The following is a 19,728-nucleotide window of genomic DNA, read 5'->3' as shown; positions in this document are numbered from 1 at the left end:
CATTGGAAACTATAAAGCATTGATGAAAGAAATCAAAGAAGACTCAAATAAATGAAAAAATATCCTATATTCTTGGATTGGAATAATTAACCTTATTTAATGTTCAGATTATCCAAAGTAGCTATAGATTCAATACAATCCCTTTCAAAATTTCCATGAGATTTTCCACGTAAGTAGAAAAAACAATCCTAAAATTTTTTGTGGAACCACAAATGATCCTGAATAGCCAAAGCAATCTTAAGCAAAACCAAAAAGCTGGAGATACCACACTACCACATATTTCAAAGTATACTATAAAGTTAGAGTACTCAAAGCAGCATGATACTGCCAAAAAAAACCCAAAAACTAAAACAAAACCCGGACTTGTAGACCAGTGGAACAGAATAGAGAGCCCAGAAATAAATTAATGCATTTACAGTCAATTGATCTTCAACAAAGGTACCAAGAACACACAGTGGTTGGGCGCATAATCCCAGTACTTTGGGAGGCCAAGGCGGGTAGATTATTTGGGATCAGGAGTTTGAGACCAGCCTGGCCAACATGGCGAAACCCTGTCTCTACTAAATTGCAATAATCAGCTGGGCTTGGTGGTACATACCTGTAATCTCAGCAACTTGCATGGCTGAGGCACAAAAATTGATTGAACCTGGGAAATGGAGGCTGCAGTGATCTGATCCAAGATCACACCACTGCACTCCAGCCTAGGTGACAGAGCAAGACTCCATCCCCCCCAAAAAAAAGAATACACAATGAAGAAAGGATAGTCTCTTCAATAAATGGTCCTGATAATCCTGGATTTCCACATGCAAAAGAAAAAAAAAATTGGACTATTAAACTTAACACAAAAATCCCCTTAAAATGGAAAAAAGACCTAGCTGTAAGACCTGAAATCATAAAACTCCTAGAAGAAAACCTTCTTGACGTTGGCCTTGTCAATGATTTGTCACATCTGTTTTTTTTCTGGTCCTGTAGGCCCCCATGCCTCTCCTACTAGAGGGTTTCGTCTTCTGGGCTCATTATAAGAAGGTTACATATAACATCCCACAGCCTTATTATATCCCACTGCCTGCACTAATGTGGATTTTCTGCCGGAAACACTAGATTTACTTTTCTGTACTACTGGGGTGTTTCTTTCCAATTAGTTCCTGTTATCTCAGTATAAATAATGTCATGGCATTCTTCCTTTCTCTGGTTGACATTCACTAGAATCACTGAATCACGCAATATTTGAGCCAGAGATTTCTATGAGACAACCTCATGTGACAACAATCTCCTTGAGTGTCCTCGCATGATCAGCTCTGGGCAGAGGCATCAGAGGAAGGAGTGCGACTAATGTAAGGTGAGATAACGAATGTGATGATTACTTTGTGAAGCTCAGTGAATCCATGGCCTTATCCCAGCTGTGGGATGCAGACACCACATGATTGAAGAGCCCAAGCTTCAGAGCCAGGTAGACCTGATTTTAATTCCTGTTCCTGTCCCTGTGAACTTGGGCAAATGATACCTCTGTATAACTCACATTCATCATCCATAAAATGGGAACAGTACTATCTACCTCATATAGTAAGACATAAAGCAAAGTCCCTAAAGCAATTGAAGCAGTCAATATGTAGCAGCTTAAAAATGGCAGAACTCTCAGGTTTTCTGGCTCTGGGGACATTGAACCCCAAGATCAGGGATACTTTTACTCTCAGTCTGCCAAGTCACTACAACAGTATACATACCTGCTCTGAGAAACAAGTTTTAGTTTAGGGTTAACCTTTAACTTACTGGGTATATCTATGCAAGTTGCTTTAGTAGTAATAAATAGCCTTTCTATTTGATTTTTTTCTTTCCTAAGATATTCATAATATAAATAAGATTTGCTTAAAAAGTAAAATGCATTCATAGTTCATCTAACTGGTACTAGGATAATTTTTCTAGATATGTTCATCTGTCATCTATTTTGCCTTTCTTTCTGAGTTTGTTATCAATCCTAGCCAGTAGGCCCAACTACTCTGGAGGCTGAGGCAGGAGGATCACTTGAGCCCAGTAAGTTGAGGCTGCAGTGAGCTATTATCTCACCACTGCACTTGATGCTAGGTGACAAAGTGAGAAACCATCTCTAAAAAACCACAACAAAATGATCTCAGCCTTCTTAATTCATTTAGAGCAATGGTTCTCAATCTGAACAATTTTGCCACAGGGAAGGTTACAGATATTTGGCAATATCTGTCTGTAGATACTTTTGATTGTCACAACTGGGGAAAGCAGCATCACTGGCCTCTGGTGAGTAGAAGTCAGAAAGCTGCTAGCCAATATTTAATGAACAGGACAGTCCACAACAAAGAGCTACCTGGCCACACAGGTCAATAGCGCCAAGGTTGAGAAACCCTGATTTAGAGTGAGGCTCTTCGGCTTGTAAGAATCCAGAGAAACTTGGCTTGCGTTCGTTAGCTCAGCAGCCTCACTTCTAAGACAAGCACCTCCCATGAAACTTTGATTCCCTCCCTCTTCCCTAGCTGTGACAAACAGCTGTTTCAAAATAGTAACACACAAAGTGTATCTTAAACATATGGAGTCAAGAAATTCAGAGTTAAGTTTTAAAAATTCGAGGCTGGCACCCTGATGTTAAAAAAAGACGAAGCTTGAAGGTGCCAGGGTGTGAGCTGAAGACAAAGTGTAAGCTTTTAACTCCAACCCTGCTACTTTTGGCTTCTGTGGGCTTAGGTCAGACTCTCTCTGCTATCCTGGGGTGGTTGTTCTGTGGTTTCCTTTTGAGTTCTATAGAACTTCAAGACACAAACATTGGCAATATACAAGGCAGGTCTCAAGAGATGGGGGCATGAGCTACTTAAGGTTTCAAATCTAATTTTTAAAATAATACTTATTTAATAAAACCACTAAGATGTAGCACTTTATGTTCCAGATTTTCACACCTGCTTCTATCACTTATCTGTTTAATAAATCAGTTAACATGTTAATTTTTTAAGGTTGTAACTGCAGAAGATAAGATGGCACAGCCAAAAAACCTAGCTGTAAGAAAAGCAAAGTGGATTTCAGCCCCACCTCTACTGTTCACATTTTAAACAAGTTCCATAACTTCTCTGAAGGTCCCCTCCCTCTTCTACAAAATTGGGGAAAATAATCTCTACCTCATGGATGGTCATTGTATATAAAAGACCAATTATAATTGGTATTTTATGCCACTTATAGAACATACAGGCCTTCAATAAATATTAATTCCTTATAAAAATCAAGGTCTCTCTTTAGTAATGGAATCAAACTGTACAAACACATAAAGGTAAACTAAAAAATTCAAAGCCATGAATGGCATGGCAGCCTGCCCGGAGAGTAGAGAAGGTTACAGAGTGATCACCCATGATTACTTAGCGCAGTACCAATAACTACCAGCTACATATATTCATGTGAAGGCAGAGAGGAGGACCAGGATACCAAAGGTAGAAAAGCCAAGGGCACATTGAGAGGTCATCAAGTTTTTATAATTAGCTGGACTATAGCATATTTACAAGAGTATGATCAGAGGTGAAGCTGGAAAAGTAGTCTATGCTAGTCAGGTATCAACACAATCATGATGTGTAGTAACCACCACAAAACTTGATGAGGCCAGGCACAGTGGCTCACACCTGTAATCCCAGCACTTTGGAAGGCCAAGGCAAGAGGATCCAGTGGTCAGTAGTTCGAGACCAGTCTGGCCAACATGGTGAAACCCTGTCTCTGCTAAAGATACAAAAAAATTTTAGCTTGATGTGGGGGCCTGCACGTGTAATCCCAGCTACTCAGGAGGCTGAGGCAGGAGAATCGTTTGAATCTAGGAGGTGGAGGTTGCAGTGAGCCAAGATCGTACCATTGCACTCCAGCTTGAGCAACAGGGCAAGACTCAGTCTCAAAAAAAGAAAAGAAAAAAAAACCTAATGATCTACATTAATAAGCCTTTATTCTCATACTCATAAATCTGCAGGCCAGGCACAGTGGCTCAGGCCTGTAATCCCAGCACTTTGGGAGGCCGAGGTGGGTGGATTGCTTGAGGTCAGGAGTTCAAGACCAGCCTGGCTAACATGGTGAAACCCCATCTCTACTAAAAATACAAAAATTAGCCAGATATGGTGGTGCATGCCTGTAGTCCCAGCTACCAGAGAGGCTGAGGCAGAAGAATTGCTTGAACCTGAGAGGCGGAGATTGCAGTGAGCCAATTGCGCCACTGCACTCCAGCCTGGCGACAGAGTGAGACTCTGCCTCAAAAAAAAAAAAAAAAACCCTGCAATTCAACTGAGGTTCAGTTAACCTAGATTGAGTTTGGCTGGGTAGCTCTGATTCCCCTACTGTACATTAGGTAGCTTAAATCCAGGCTGTGGATTGAGCTGATTTCTTCCTCATCTGCGTTAATTTTGGAGCCACGACTAAAAGAATAGCAGGAATCCAGGGTATGTTCTTCTCATGATGGATGTGGAGCATAAGAGCTGAGCAAAATCATAAAAAACACAGGTAAGACCTTTGCTCTTGCAACATTTACTCATCTTTCATTGCCAAAGCAAGGGACATGGGGTAAGGAAGCAGACCCAGCAGGAGGACACAGGAGAGTTACAAGGCAGAAGTATGGATGTACAAGCCTATCACAGGGGAGTGAAGAATTAGGACCAAAGACATAATCTATTGCAATGTCATATGAGGGCTGATCTTAAGTATAAAAGTAATAGCTGTAAAAAAAAAATCAGTTGCAATAGGGCACAGTGGCCCACACCTGTAACCTTAGCACTTTAAGAGGCTTGAGATGGGAGGATTACTTGAGCCCCAGAGTTCGAGACCAGCCTGGGCAGCATAGCAAGACCCTATCTCTACAAAAAATCTAAAACTTTGCCAGGCTTGGTGGTGCACACCTGAGGTCTCAGCTACTCAGGAGGCTAAGATGGGAAGATCACTCGAGCTTGGGAGGTCAAGAATGCAGTGAGTCATGATTGTCCCCACTGCACTCCAACGCAGGTGACAGAGTAAGACTCTGTGTCTAAAAATAATAAAATAAAATAAATTAGTTGCAATAGAAAATCCTTAAAAAGCAGTGATATGCTGCTCAGAGCTACAGCAGTGTATAGAATGAAGTGGAGAAAAGATGACAAAGGCGATTAGAAAAGATTTTCTGTTGCTAGGAGGAAAGTCAGGAGGAGCTACATTTCAGAGGAAGTATCAGAAAAGGAGATAAAGGATTGAGATCATGGAATTTAAATAATTTAACTATTGACTGGCTGGTGGGAAAGGATAGTGCCAAAAAAAAAAAAAAAGGAGCTATCACAGATAAATTTGGAATTTCAGAGTTTGGGTTTTGTAGTCTGGGAGAACAGTCAAGTTATCCATAATAATAACGTGTATATTTTATTGCATACATATTGTTTGCTAGATAATGTATTAAGAATTTGGTAGATAATTTTTTAATCTTTGCAATAACCTAGTGAGATAGGTACACAGTCCTTATTTTTATTTTTGAGATGTAACAAGCTATGATAATTTTTTAATCTTTGCAATAACCTAGTGAGATAGGTACAAAGTCCTTATTTTTATTTTTGAGATGTAACAAGCTATGTAACTTACCCAAGGTCACAGAGCTAAAAAGTAGTAAACTCAAGATTGACAGGGAAGTGATGGGCTCCAGAGCCCACACTGTGTTGCCATTTACCTATTTCCTTATTTCCTACCCTGCTCTATGATTGAAATGTTTATGTTCTTTTATATAATTATAGTTTAAGCTCAGGGGTCCATGTGCAGGATGTGCAGGTTTGTTGCATAGGTAAACATGTGCCATGGTGGTTTCCTGCACAGATTATGCCATCACCTAGGTATTAGCCCCAGCATCCCTTAGCTATTCTTCCTGATGCTCTCCTTGCTCCCAACCCACCTCTGACAGGCCCCAGTATGTATTGTTCCCCCACCATGTGTCCATGTGTTCTCATCATTCAGCTCCCACTTACAAGCAAGAACATGTGGTGTTTGGTTTTCTGTTCCTTCATCAGTTTGCTGAGAATAATGGCTTCCAACTCTATCCATGTCCCTGCAAAAGACATTATCTCATTCCTTTATATGACTGCATAGTATTCCATGGTATATATGTACCACGTTTTCTTTATCCAGTCTATCACTGATGGGCATCTAGGTTAATTCTATGTCTTTGCTATTGTGAATAGTGCTGCAATGAGCATATGCATCCATATGTCTTTATAACAGAGTGATTTATATTTCTTTGGGTATATACCCAGTAATGGAATTGCTGGGTCAAATGGTATTTCTGCCTCTATGTCTCTGAGGAATCACCACACTGTCTTCCACAATGGTTGAACTAATTTACACTCCCACCAATGGTGTAAAAGAGTTTCTTTTTCTCTGCAACCTTGCCAGCGTCTATTGTTTTTTGACATTGTAATAGCAACATTGTAAATGGTGTGAGATGGTATCTCATTGTGGTTTTGATTTGCATTTCTTTAATAATCAGTGATGTTGAGCTTTCTTTCATGTTTGTTGGCTGCATGTATGTCATTTTTTGAGAAGTGTCTGTTCACGTTCTTTGCCCACTTTTTAATGGGGCTGTTTATTTTTTTCTTGTTAATTTGTTTAAGTTCTCTCACCTGGTTGTCCTGGCCAGAATTTCCAATACTATGTTGAACAGGAGTGGTGAGAAAGGGCATCCTTGTCTTATGCCAGTTTTCAAAGGGGATGCCTCCAGTTTTTGACCATTCAATATGATATTGGCTATGGGTTTGTCATATATGTCTCTTACCATTTTGAGGGATGTTCCTTCAATACCTAGTTTATTAAGAGTTTTTAACATGAAGGAATGTCGAATTGTATCAAAGGCCTTTTCTGCCTCTATTGAGATGATCATGTGGTTTTTGTCTTTAGTTCTGTTTATGTGATGAATTACATTTATTGATTTACATATATTGACCCAACCTTGCATCCTGGGGATAAATCCAACTTGATTATGGTGGTTAAACTTTTTGATATGCTGCTGGATTTGGTTTGCCAGTATTTTACTATTTTTACATCAATGTTTGTCAACAATATTGGCCTGAGTTTTCTTTTTTTTTTGTTCTATCTCTGCCAGACTTTGGTATCAGTATCATGTTGCCTTATAGAATGAGTTAGTGGGGATTCCATCCTTTTCCATTTTTTAAAATAATAGTTTCAATAGAAATGGTACCAGCTCTTCTTTGTACCTCTGGTAAAATTCAGCTGTGAATCTGGTCCTAGGCTTTTGGTTGGTAGGCTATTTATTTCTGCCTCAATTTCAGAACTCACTATTGATCTATTCAGGGATTCAATTTCTTCTTGGTTCAGTCTTGGGAGCATGTATGTATCCATGAATTCATCCATTTCTTCTAGATTTTCTAGTTTATGTGCATAAGTGTTTTTACAGTCATCTCTGATGGTTGTTTGCTTTTCTGTGGGGCCAGTCATGATATCCCCTTTATCATTTCTGATAGTATTTATTTGATTCTTCTCTCTTTTTCTCTTTATTAGTCTAGCTAGTGGTCTATTTTATTACTTTTTTCAAAAAATCACCTCTTGGATTTGTTGATTTTTTTGAAGAATTTTTTTATGTCTATCTCTCTATCTCCTTGATTTCAACTCTGATCTTAGTTATTTCTTGTCTTCTGCTAGATTTGGGGTTATTTTTGCTCTTGATTTTTGAATTTTTTTAGATATATTGTTAGGTTGTTAACTTGAGATCTTTCCAGCTTTTTGATGTGGGCATTTAGTGCTATCAATTTCCCTATTAAACTACCTTAGCTCCATCCCAGAGATCCTGGTATGTTGTCTCTTTGTTTTCAGTAGTTTCAAAGAACTTCTTGATTTCTGCCTTAATTTCACTGTTTACCCAAGAGTCATCAGGAGCAAATTGTTCATTTTCCGTTAGTTGTGTGGCTTTGAGTGAATTTCCTAGTCTTGAGTTCTAATTTCATTTCTCTGTGGCCTGAGAGACTGTTAGTTATGATTTCAGTCTTTTTGCATTTGCTGAGGAGTGTTTCACTTCTGATTATGTGATCAATTTTAGAGTAAGTGTCATGTGGTGATGAGAATAATGTATATTCTGTTGTTTTTGGATGGAGAGTTCTGTAGATAACTATCATGTCCACTTGATGCAGAGGTGAGTTCATGTGTTCAATAGCTTTGTTAATTTTCTGTCTCAGTGATCTGTCTAGTATTGTCAGTGAAGTGTTAAGATCTTCCAGTATTACTGTGTGGAATTCTAAGTTTCTTTGTAAGTCTCTAAGAACTTGCTTTATGAATCTGGGTGTTCCTGTATTCAGTGCATATATATTAAGGATAGTTAATTAATTCTACTTGTTGAATTGAGCACTTTACCGTTATGTAATGCCCTTCTTTGTCTTTTTTGACCTTTGTTGGCTTTAAGTCTGTTTTGTCAGAAACTAGGATTGCAACCCAATAGAGTTTCACTCTCTGCCCAGGCTGGAGTGCAGTGGCACAATCTTGGCTCTCCACAACCTCCACCTCCCCGGCTCAAGCAATTCTCCTGCCTCAGCCTCCTGAGTAGCTGGGATTACAGACACGCACCACTACTGCCTGGCTAATTTTTGTACTTTTAGTAGAGACGGGGTTTCACAATGTTGGCCAGGTTGGTCTCTAACTCCTAACCTCAATAATCCACCCACTTTGGCCTCCCAAAGTGCTGGGATTACAGGAGTGAGCCATTGCACCCAGCCACAACCTGTGGTTTTTTCTGTTTTCCATTTGCTTGGTTATTTTTCCTCCATCTCTCTATTTTTGAGCCTATGTGTGTCTTTGCATGTGAGCTGGATCTCTTGCAGACAGCATACTGATAAGTTTTGGATCTTTATCCAGCTTGCCATTCTGTCTTTTAGTTGGGGTCTTTGTCCTATTTACATTTAAGGTTAGTATTGTCATATGTGAATATGATCCTGTCATCATGTTGCCAGCTGGTTACTTTGCAGGCTTGTTTATATGGTTCCTTCATAGTGTCACTGGTCTATGTACTTCACGGTATTTTTATAGTGGCTGATAACAGTTTTTTCTTTCCATATTTAGTGCTTCCTTCAAAAGCTCTTGCAAGGCAGGCCTGGTGGTGATGAATTCCTTCAGCCTTTGCTTGTCTAAAAAGGATTTCATTTCTCCTTCAGTTATGAAACTTAGTTTGACTGGATATGAAATTCTGGGTTAGAAATTCTTTTCTTTTAGAATATTGAGTATTGGTTCTCAATCTCTTTTGGCTTGTAGGAGTTCTGCTGAGAGGTCCACTGTTAGTCTGATGGGTTTCCTTTTATAGGTGACCTGGCCTTTTTCTCTGGCTGCCCTTGACATTTTTTCTTTCATTTCAACCTTGGAGAATCTGATGATTATGTGTCTTGGAATTGATCATCTCATGGAGTATTCTACTGGGTGATATGTTTTGGCTCTGTGTCCCCTCCCAAATCTCATCTCAAATTTTAATACCCAAATGTGCAGGAAGGGACATGTAATCAACAGAAGGAAGTAGTTGGATCATGAGAGTAGTTTCCTCCATGCCGTTCTCATGATAGTCCTCCTGAGATCTAATAGTTTTATAAGCGTTTGACAGTTTCTCCTTCACATATTTTCTTTCCTTCTTCCTTGTGAAGAAGTTACCTATTTCTCTTTCTGCCATGATTGTAAGTTTCCTGAGGTCTTCCCAGTCATGTGGAACTGTGATTAAATTAAACCTTTTTCCTTTATAAATTGCTAGTCTCAGATAAATTGCTTTATAGCAGTGTAAAAATTGAGTAATGAAGTTAATTGGCACTGGGAGTGGGGTATTACTATAAAGATACAGAAAATGTGGAAGTGACTTTGGAACTGGGTAACAGGCAGAGGTTGGAAGAATTTGAAGAGCTCAAAAGAGTATAGGAAGATGTGGGAAAGTTTGGAACTTCCTAGAGACTTGTTGAATGGTTTTGACCAAAATGCTGATAATGATATGTAGAATGAAGTCCAGGCTGAGGTGGACTGATGGAGATGAGGAACTTCTTGGGAACTGGAGCAAAGGTAACTTTTGCTATGCTTTAGCAAAGAAACTGATGGCATTTTGCTCCTGCCCTAGTGGAACTTTGAATTTGAGAGAGGTGATTTGAAATTGGACTTTGTGTTTAAAAGGGAAGCAGAGCATAAAAGTTTGAAAATTTTGCAGCCTGATGATGTGATAGAAAAGAAAAAAGCTATTTTCTAGGGAGAAATTCAAGCCAGCTGCAGAAATTTGTATAAATAACAAGGAGCCAATGTTAATCACCAAGGCAATGAGAAAAATGTCTCCAGGGCGAGATCTTGTCAGCATTCCCCTCATCAGAGGCCCAGAGGTCTAGGAGTAAAAAATGATTTTGTAAGCGGGACCCAGGGACTTGGTGCCCTGCAGCCCAGACACTCCAGCTCCAGCTGAAAGGAGCCAAGGTAGAGCTTGGGCCATTACCTCAGAGGATGCAAGCCCCAAGCCTTGGCAGCTTCCATGTGGTGTTGGGCCTGAAGATGCATGGAAGTCAAAAACTGAGGTTTGGGAACCTCCACCTAGACTTTAGAGGATGTATAGAAATGCCTGAATGTTCAGGCAGAAATCTTCAAGGGTGGGGCCCTCATGAGGAACCTCTGCTAGGGCAGTGTGAAAGAGAAGTGTGAGGTTGGAGCCCACACCCAGAGTATCCACTGGGGCATTGCCCAATGGAGCTGTGAAAACAGGGCCACTGTCCTCCCAACCTCAAAATAGTAGATCCACTGAGAGCTTGCACTGTGTGCCTGGAAAAGCCACAGATACTCAATGTCTGTGAAGGAGCTTCCCAGGGCCATAAGAGCTTACCCCTTGCATCAGTGTGCCCTGGATGTGAGACAGGGAGTCAAAGGAGGTTATTTCAGAGCTTTAAGATTTAATGACTGCCCTGCTAGATTCTAGGCTTGCATGGAACCCGTAGCCCCTTTGTTTGGGCCAATTTCTCCCATTTGGAATGGGAGCATTTATCCCATGACTGTACTCCCATTGTAAGTTGGAAGTAACTAACTTGTTTTTGATTTTACAGGGTCCCAGGCAGAAGAAACTTGCCTTATCTCAGATGAGACTTTGGACTACATACTTTTGCATTAATGCTGAAATGAGTTAAGACTTTGGGGGAATGCTGGGAATGTATGATTGGTTTTGAAATGTGAAAAGACATGAGATTTGGGATGGGCTGGTGCGGAATGATATGGCTTGTCTCTGATGTTCTTGTCAACCAAAATGGTGATGACTAACATACAAATCACATCTACAGTTGTTCTGTGGGAAAGCCTTATCAAATAATCACTTAAGTAGTCATTCTTCCTCCTCCTCCCTAGTCTAATCACATCAAAGTACAAATAAAAAGTAGAGATTGCAGGTAGAACTAAATACCATCTAGCTTTAAAATGCCCCTCCATGTATTCTCAATACTAAATAGCCATTCCCTAATCGGGCGGGTGCTACATATGCTAAGGCTCTTCTTGAAACTGGAAGGAGGACACCAGTTTGATGAATGTTCAAAGAGCTTTATATCTGAATTATTATCCCCAGGTACCTGCTACTGTCCTCTTCATATTCCCATTTTACAATTTAGGGGATGAAGCCTCACACACTGAGAGGCTCTCTTGAGTCTTTGTCCCAGTCATCAACATCACAATGGTTTTAACTCCTCCCATTTCCTCCCAAATTTTTAGCTAATCTTTGAATTACATTAACTTTCTCCATGGAGCAGTAGACATCAAAAAGTGGGAAAAATTTTTTAAATATCCCCCTTAATTACTCTACATAATTATTCTCTTCGATAGAGAGTTTGATACTTAATTACTTCTTTTTAGAAAAACCTCTTTCAGTGCTTGGGATCCAAGGAGAGTGTTCTGATTTTTGATACTGAAGGGAAAGGAACATACAGTTCTGAGAGGATGTGCTTCAGACACAATACTGGAGGTGATTTCTCTCAGTTGATTTGAATTTATGCATAGTCTTCCTGACTGCTATAGGAAGGAAAAAAAATAAGACTGTTTTTCTTTTCCTTCTTAAATATCTGTAAATTTTTTATTGTGTCTCCCCTTTTGTGAAAGTGCAAGGCCAGTAGCTATCTCAAGGAGGCCAATGGATACCAAGAATCAGTCTCAGCCAGGTGGTTAGCACAGCAGGCAACACCTCTGAAATCCACACATCTCAATTATTTTCAAATCAATTTTTGTTTTTGTTTTTCTAATACATAGCCAATGTAAAAGGTGCCATTTCTGACAACCTGCATTTTTTTTTTTAAGAAGGCTGGGTTTTGGGAGGGAGGTAAAGAGGGATGTTTGCATATAGTTGTTGAGATGAACTTATTTTGCTTCCAAGAAAGTGAACTGTATATCTGCAGATGGAAGCAACTTTGCTTCAGAGTTCACCATAAATTCCCTGCAAAGAGAGCCCAGGACAATACAAGAAGCATGTGAAGAAAGAAAAATCCTGAGTAAAATTTAATAACATGACAGTAAACATATAAATGCAGTTATACCACAGTTATGAAGGTTACTTATGTGATTATGTGAAGAATTTTAAGAAGCGATCTACTCTTAGATGGTGAAAGGGAATCAGAAGATTTAAGACAAGTAATTTAACTTCCTTTTTCCTGTTTTCTTCTATGTCAAATACAGGTAACAATAACTTCCCGTTAACTTCTTAGGCTATTTAAAAGTTGCTGTGCTTTGAAAATTGCATAATGCATTACCACAAAATATCATCATACTATTTACATTATAGAAACTATAGAAATCAGCTTAACCAAGTGTTACATTTCATATACATTTATACAAGATTAATGCAAGCCATGTTTGTTATTTAAAAAAATTACCATAATGATCATGATTTGGTGGAAAGAGTAATGATCTTAGAGTTAGAATACCCAGGACTAATACCTAGATTTATTAGTCCCTCCATTTCTTACCTGCCTCACTCTTGAAAATACTTCCACATCTCGGAGGTTCAGGTTGCTCCTGTCAAAGTGGAAGTAAATGCATGGTCTGCCAACCTCATTGAAATACTGTGCATGAGGGGCATCCACAGGGAGCCTTCTGAAAAGGAGCAAACCTCACAGGAGTGTAAGACTCTTTCATTATTACCTCTATGTTGAGAACATGAATTACTTGTGAGTTTAGGAAATTCTACTAAAAAGATAACCAAAGTACCAAAATCTCTAAGCACTCTTCCATGAACTCTCTCCTTATACCATTATGTTTTCACTGACAATAGAGAGGGAAATATTAAGTAAATCTGATAAGATATTATTCTCAAAAGGTATGGTAACACATATTTACTGACTCTCCATTCCCTTCCCTACTAGCTCCTGCTAATGGATATTCTAGGTGCCTGTAAAAATCCCTTCCCTCTGTACTTTGAAGGGGGTTCCTACGTGGGCTCATCTGCAGTCTGCTTTTTCCCCAACTACTCTCCTGTTTCGCACCCTCACACCTCCTAGGAGCCACTGCCTCTTCTGTTGAGTACCATAGCCCTCACAGCCACAGTTCTGGGCAGCACTGCTGAGTTTCAATGTTCTGCTGCCGTTTGCACACTAGCCCTTAGAAACCCAAAGTTGCAGAATACTCTGCTGTGAATTGGAGGAGTTGGAATGATAGGATTGAGTCTCCCATTTTAGATGTTACACAAAGAGAACAAGTTGGAGAAAACTCTGCCCTACAGAGTTTTAATGACATGGATTTTTTAAAATTATTTATTTATTTTGAGACAAGGTGTTCCTCCGTCGCCCAGGCTGGAATACAGTGGCACAATCTTGGCTTACTGCAGCCTCTGCCTCTCTTGCTCAAGTGATCTTCCCAGGTCAGTCTCATGAGGCTTGACATGGATTTTTTTAAATTACTAGGTTCAGCCGGGCGCGGTGGCTCATGTCTGTAATCCCAGCACTTTGGGAGGCCGAGGTGGGCACATCACAAGGTCAAGAGATCAAGACCATCCTGGCCAACATGGTGAAACCCCGTCTCTACTAAAAATACAAAAATTAGCTGGGAGTGGTGGCATGCACCAGTAGTCCCAGCTACTCAGGAGGCTGAGGAAGGAGAATTACTTGAACCTGGGAGGCGGAGGTTGTGGTGAGCCAAGATCCTACCACTACACTCCAGCCTGGTGCCTGGCAACAGAGTGAGACTCTGTCTCAAAAAAAAAAAAAAAAAAAAAAAAAAAAAATTACTAGGTTCACACTGAGACACAGCTAAAGTAAAGACACAACACTGGACTCTGGATGATCTTCCCCAGAACATCAACTCACGTGGATCCTTCCCAGGGCCACTAAATAAAAATCTGGACTCACCAAAGGGGTCAGGATAGCCTGAGGAAAACTAAGTCCACACTTCAAGTTCCTTATTTGTATGTCTAAGGCTTCATTCCTTTTCCTTCATTTCTTTAAAGCAAAGTCTTATATTTTCCTCTCCATTTTACGTGTTTTGTAGAGACAGAACTAAATCTCCACCTGTTCGAGTAAACAAAACATGACAGACGACCAAAAGTGTGAAAGCCAAAACCATATGAAAAACTGCCTCCAAAGATGAGCAGCCCATTTGGAGGGAAAATATGTGGGTTGCTAGTGGGAGTTTCTCACTCTTCAGTTTTTTACATAGGCTTTTGAGAAGGGGAAAAAGTTAAGAGGAGGTGAAGTGGGGAGATCTAGCTAAGATTCTTTAAAACTTTTTAAAAGTCAGATTGCTATTAATCTGTGGAAATATCACTTGCAAATATTAAAAATCCCCTCAAAAATAACCTCCAAGTCAATCTTGTCGGAAAACATGATATGCAAGAGCAAACCAGTTCACATATAAGGAAAGATGGATGACCCCTGTGATGTGGAGGGTGACAAGGAAGGAAAGGATGAAGATACTGATCAGAAGGAGAAAGAGGAAATGTTTGGATTCCTGTTTCTCTTTACTGCAGCTATAGTAACAACTGTGTTGGAGAGTCTGAAGTACATAACGAGAATTTTGAGATCATTATCCCTTGGTGGCAGTCTTAGCAGGCCTATTCTTTTTGCTTTTGTTGTTTGTTTGTTGAGATGGAGTCTTACAATGTTGCCTGGCCTGGAGTGCAGTGGCGGGATCTCGGCTCACTGCAACCTCCACCTTCAAGGTTCAGGCAATTCTCCTGCCTTAGCTTCCCGAGTAGCTGGGGTTGCAGGCACCTGCCACCACGCTCAGCTTTTTTTTTTTTTTTTTTGTATTTTTTAGTAGAAACGGGGTTTCACTATGTTGGCCAGGATGGTCTTGAACTCCCGATCTCATGATTTGCCTGCCTCAGCCTCCCAAAGTGCTGGGATTACTGGCGTGAGCCACAGTGCCCGGCTAACAGGCCCTTTCTTACACAAGATACTGAAAACCATTGCCATCATAAATACAATTTTGCTATTATCTTTGATGACTAGTGTAAAACAGAACTGAACCCATTTTAAGGTTTATCGAGAGAACCAATTCTTATATGGCATTTTAAATTGGTTTTGTTCCAAATTTTGCCAAGTTTATCAAGGTATGCTCTTATTCACCAGAGGGAATAATGAACTCTCATAGTGCAGAATTGGATCCAAAACCCACTGGATTTCTTCAGCACCCTCCAATGAGTTTTACAGCATAATTTACAGCATTCCAAGCTGCCCTTGGCTCATTTGTCAGAAATGATGGACTGTAACCTCAGTTTTGCTTTGCTTTGTTGGTTTTCTTTTTTGTTTTTTTCCTGAGATAGGATCTCACTCTGTCACCCAGGCTGGAGTGCAGTGGCATGATCATGGCTCTCTAACAGCCTTGACCCCTGGGCTCCTGATGCTCCCACTTCAACCTCCTATCTGGAACTACAGGTGCACACCACCATGCCTGGCTAACTTTTGTATTTTTTGTAAAGACAGAATTTTGCCATGTTGCCCAGGCTGGTTGCAGACTCCTGGACCAAACAATCTGTCTGCCTTGGCCTCCCAAAGTGCTGACATTACAGGCATAAGCCATTGCACTCAGCTGTGTTGTTGGTTTTCTGAAATGGAGCCATAATTAAGATTGATGACTTGTGTGCACTATGCTGTTAAAGGTGACATTTTTAGATAAGAACAAAACATTCCAGAGGAAAATCTTTACCAAGAATGCTTTCTTTCTTACTTTTTTTTTAATTAAGAAAGAAGTTGGCCGGGCACAGTGACTCATGCCTGTAATCCCAGCACTTTGGGAGGCCGAGGCATGTGGATCACCTGAGGCCTGGAGTTTGAGATCAGTCTGACCAACATGGAGAAACCCTGTCTCTACTAAAAATGAAAAATTAGCCGGGCATGGTGGCACATGCCTGTAAGTCCAGCTACTCAGGAAGCTGAGGTAGGAGAATTGCTTGAGCCCGGGAGGTAGAGGTTGCCGTGAGCCAAGATTGCACCATTGCACTCCAGCCTGGGCAACAAGAGTGAAACTCCGTCTCAAAAAAAAAAAAAAGAAAAAGAAAGAAAAAGAAATCAACAACTTCTAAGATTTAATGGCAAAGTAGAACCATTTGACTTTTGTTTCTTTTACTCAGTATCTACAGTGTATTGGTTTCAGGAACCATCTTGTTCCATGGATACCAAAATCCACAGATGCTCAAGTCCTTTCTATAAAATGGCATAGTATGTGCATATAACCCACACATATCATTCTATATGCTTTATATCATCTCTAGATTACTTAGAGTATCAAATGCAACATAAATGCCATATAAATATTAATACTTGGCATATTGTATTGGTTACTTGTATTATTAACTTTTCACTTTTGGTTTTTTAAATATTTTCATCTGTGGTTGGTTGAATTCCTAAGTGCAGACCCCATGGATATGATGGGTCAACTGTACATATAATTTGCTTCATAAAAAAGAGACTATAACTAATGGAATTGAAAAATATTTATATAAGAAATTATTCCCAAAATGATAGAAGACCTAAATTAAGGAACAAGAAATTTCAGAACATTTAATATTTTAAAAAAGGAAGTGAGGGAGGGAGAGACATAGACTGCTGAAGTCACTTTTTTGGGGGGTGGGAGACAGGGTCTTGTTCTGTCACCCAGGCTAGAGTGCAGTGGCATGCTCATGGCTCACTATAGCCTCAACTTCCTGAACTCAAGCAATCCTCCCAACTCAGCCTCCCTAGTAGCTGGGACTACAAGTGCATGCTACCACACCTGGCTAAGTTTTGTATTTTTTGTAGAGATGTGATTTCACCATGTTTTCCAGACTGGTCTTGAATTCCTGGGCCTAAGCAGTCTGCCCACCTCGGCCTCCCAAAGTGCTGAGATTACAGGTGTAAGTCACCATGCCTGCTCTTGAAGTCGCTTATGTTTTTAAAAGTTCATAAATGCATGCATAAAAAAAAGTAATGGAATATAAGAGAGAAAAATAAAACTGCCTTCAGAATTCTTCATTACAATGTTGTCATTCAGAATTAGCAGCAAGAGACAGAATTTCTCCAATGTGCGAAAACAATTTGATGACAAAATTCAGATAGCGAAGAGTTGAATTAAATTAACAAAATTAGGAAAAGAAAAACTATGAAGACTTGGTCATAATTTTGAATACAGTAAAAGAAGGATAAGCTTCATTATGGGAATAAATATTATAGAACAGAATAAAAAAGTTATAAGCTTTAACAATGAAAAACAAAAATATAATTAGCTAAAATAAGAAAGCAAAAAAGAAAATAGAGGTACAAGAAGTATAAGACAAGTATTTTATATCACAGAGTTAAATGATACTCTAATTTAATAAAATCAAGAAATCAATGTATATATTATTAAAGTATAAGGTAGGAATATAAGCCTACTATAAGGTATAAATCAATAGTAGATCTGAAAATGACAAGATAACTGATAAAAATAGAGAGATGGTAAGGTTAGAGAGGTAAGAGGAATATAAGTGCATGAATTCACTCATTCATAGTGGAATGAAAAACAAATGTTCAAAATAATAAATCAGGAAACTAATTTTAAGTAGATTATATTAATTTACAAAGTAATCTGTATTTATAAGGCTAATGTTGGCACCTAAAGCAAATAAGCTTTCAAATTTCAGTGGCTTAATATCGTATTTGTTTCTTATTCATGTAACAGTAGAAGGTGGTTATTCTGGGTTGGTGAATGGCTTTTCTTCAGGTTCCTTCCATCCTGTGACTCTGCCAATCCTAGGTTGATCTTCTTCTGCATCCTGCCAGCAAAAGGAGAAAGAACATGAGAAAAAGGCATACTATTTCTTGAAAGTTTTAGCTGGTAAGCGTCATTCATCACTTCCATTCATAATCCATTGGCAAGAGCTAGTCATCTGGCTGCATCTAGACACAAAAAGGGTGAGGGAATGGGACAGAAAATAGGCCTCCCTGGCCAGCCACATCTAAGAAATAATTAAGAAGAAAAGGAAAGCATGAATTTCACTGGAGAGTTAACTAACTCCATGGTACCTTCATACACTGAAAGTGTCAAAAAAATGCTAGTTTTTATAAAATCAATGTTGGAGATGCTGCCAAAAAAAGGATAGTCATTATTAATTACTAAATGTGATAGCATTAAAAAAAAAAAACTGCAGCAAGTTTGGCAATAAATTTGGCAATTTCTAGCCACCGCTAGGAATTTATTTCACAAATACACATGAGTGAAGTATGCAATAGTGTACTGTGAAGATGTTTATTGCAGCATTTCTTTTTTGATAGGCAAACACTAAAGACAATTTTAATGCCTAACTCTATTGGAAGTGTTTAAATTTGGAGAGGGAAGAAGAGAGAGAGGGAGAGAAAGACAGAGAGAGGATTAAAGGCTACCTGATATATAGCAGACAATAAATATTTCATAAAGTAATAAATGTATCTAAATATTTTAGAAAGAATACACAGGGCTCTCTTCATTTTAAACTTCTGTTTAATCTCTTACCAATTACACATGATACTTTTTGTTTGGTTGAAAATTTGAAGGTGATCAAATACCACCTTATTTATCATAAATGATGATTTACCAACTGATGATCCAGGAATATTATTTTAAGGACTTGCTGGATTATTTCTGAGAAATTAAAAGCTTTGCGTTCTTTTTTTTTTTTTTTTTTTTTTTTTGAGACGGAGTTTCGCTCTTGTTACCCAGGCTGGAGTGCAATGGCGCGATCTCGGCTCACGGCAACCTCCGCTTCCTGGGTTCAGGCAATTCTCCTGCCTCAGCCTGCTGAGTAGCTGGGATTACAGGCACGTGCCACCATGCCCAGCTAATGTTTTGTACTTTTAATAGAGATGGGGTTTCACCATGTTGACCAGGATGGTCTCGATCTCTCGACCTCGTGATCCACCCGCCTCGACCTCCCAAAGTGCTGGGATTACAGGCTTGAGCCACCACGCCCGGCCCCAAACTTTGCGTTCTTTAGGGATTGTGCTTAAAACACTAAAGCATCTTTTACTGTATTGACAGGATACTTCCAGGAGCTGAGATTACTTTAATCTAACTAAATGCATGATCTCCCGTCTGGCTGGAAGGAGCGAAGGATGTCATATGGATAGCTTTCTCAATTCTATAGGTAACTGACGGGGAAAGATTTTTTTTTCAGTTGGTGGAGTGATCTGCCTCGATGGTGAAAAAGATTCTGCCTTAAATCGAGTGCCCCAAAAGCAGAACCTGAGATGAGGATTTGTGTGCAAGTTATTTATTGGTGAAGGACTTCCAGGGGAAAACCTGGCAGGGAATGGGGAAAGCAGGACAGGG

The 19,728-nt window shown here is 39.5% G+C and overlaps 1 long non-coding RNA gene across 2 annotated transcripts in view; it reads left to right on the top strand.

Moving 5' to 3' along the window:
• The window catches only part of LOC141585630 (uncharacterized), a 436,560-nt gene that overhangs the window by 352,140 nt on the left and 64,692 nt on the right, over nt 1-19,728 (top strand). For both annotated transcript variants that reach the window (XR_012519218.1, XR_012519217.1), the window contains 3 exons: nt 1,207-13,828; nt 18,178-18,258; nt 19,438-19,543. This is a non-coding gene — a long non-coding RNA (uncharacterized LOC141585630). The remainder of the gene's footprint in view (nt 1-1,206; nt 13,829-18,177; nt 18,259-19,437; nt 19,544-19,728) is intronic.

Source organism: Saimiri boliviensis, chromosome 9 (genome assembly GCF_048565385.1).
Source record: "Saimiri boliviensis isolate mSaiBol1 chromosome 9, mSaiBol1.pri, whole genome shotgun sequence".
Classification (NCBI taxonomy): domain Eukaryota; kingdom Metazoa; phylum Chordata; class Mammalia; order Primates; family Cebidae; genus Saimiri; species Saimiri boliviensis.
The sequence above is the reverse complement of the archived record's forward strand: the minus strand, read 5'-3'. Positions and strand labels throughout refer to the sequence as shown.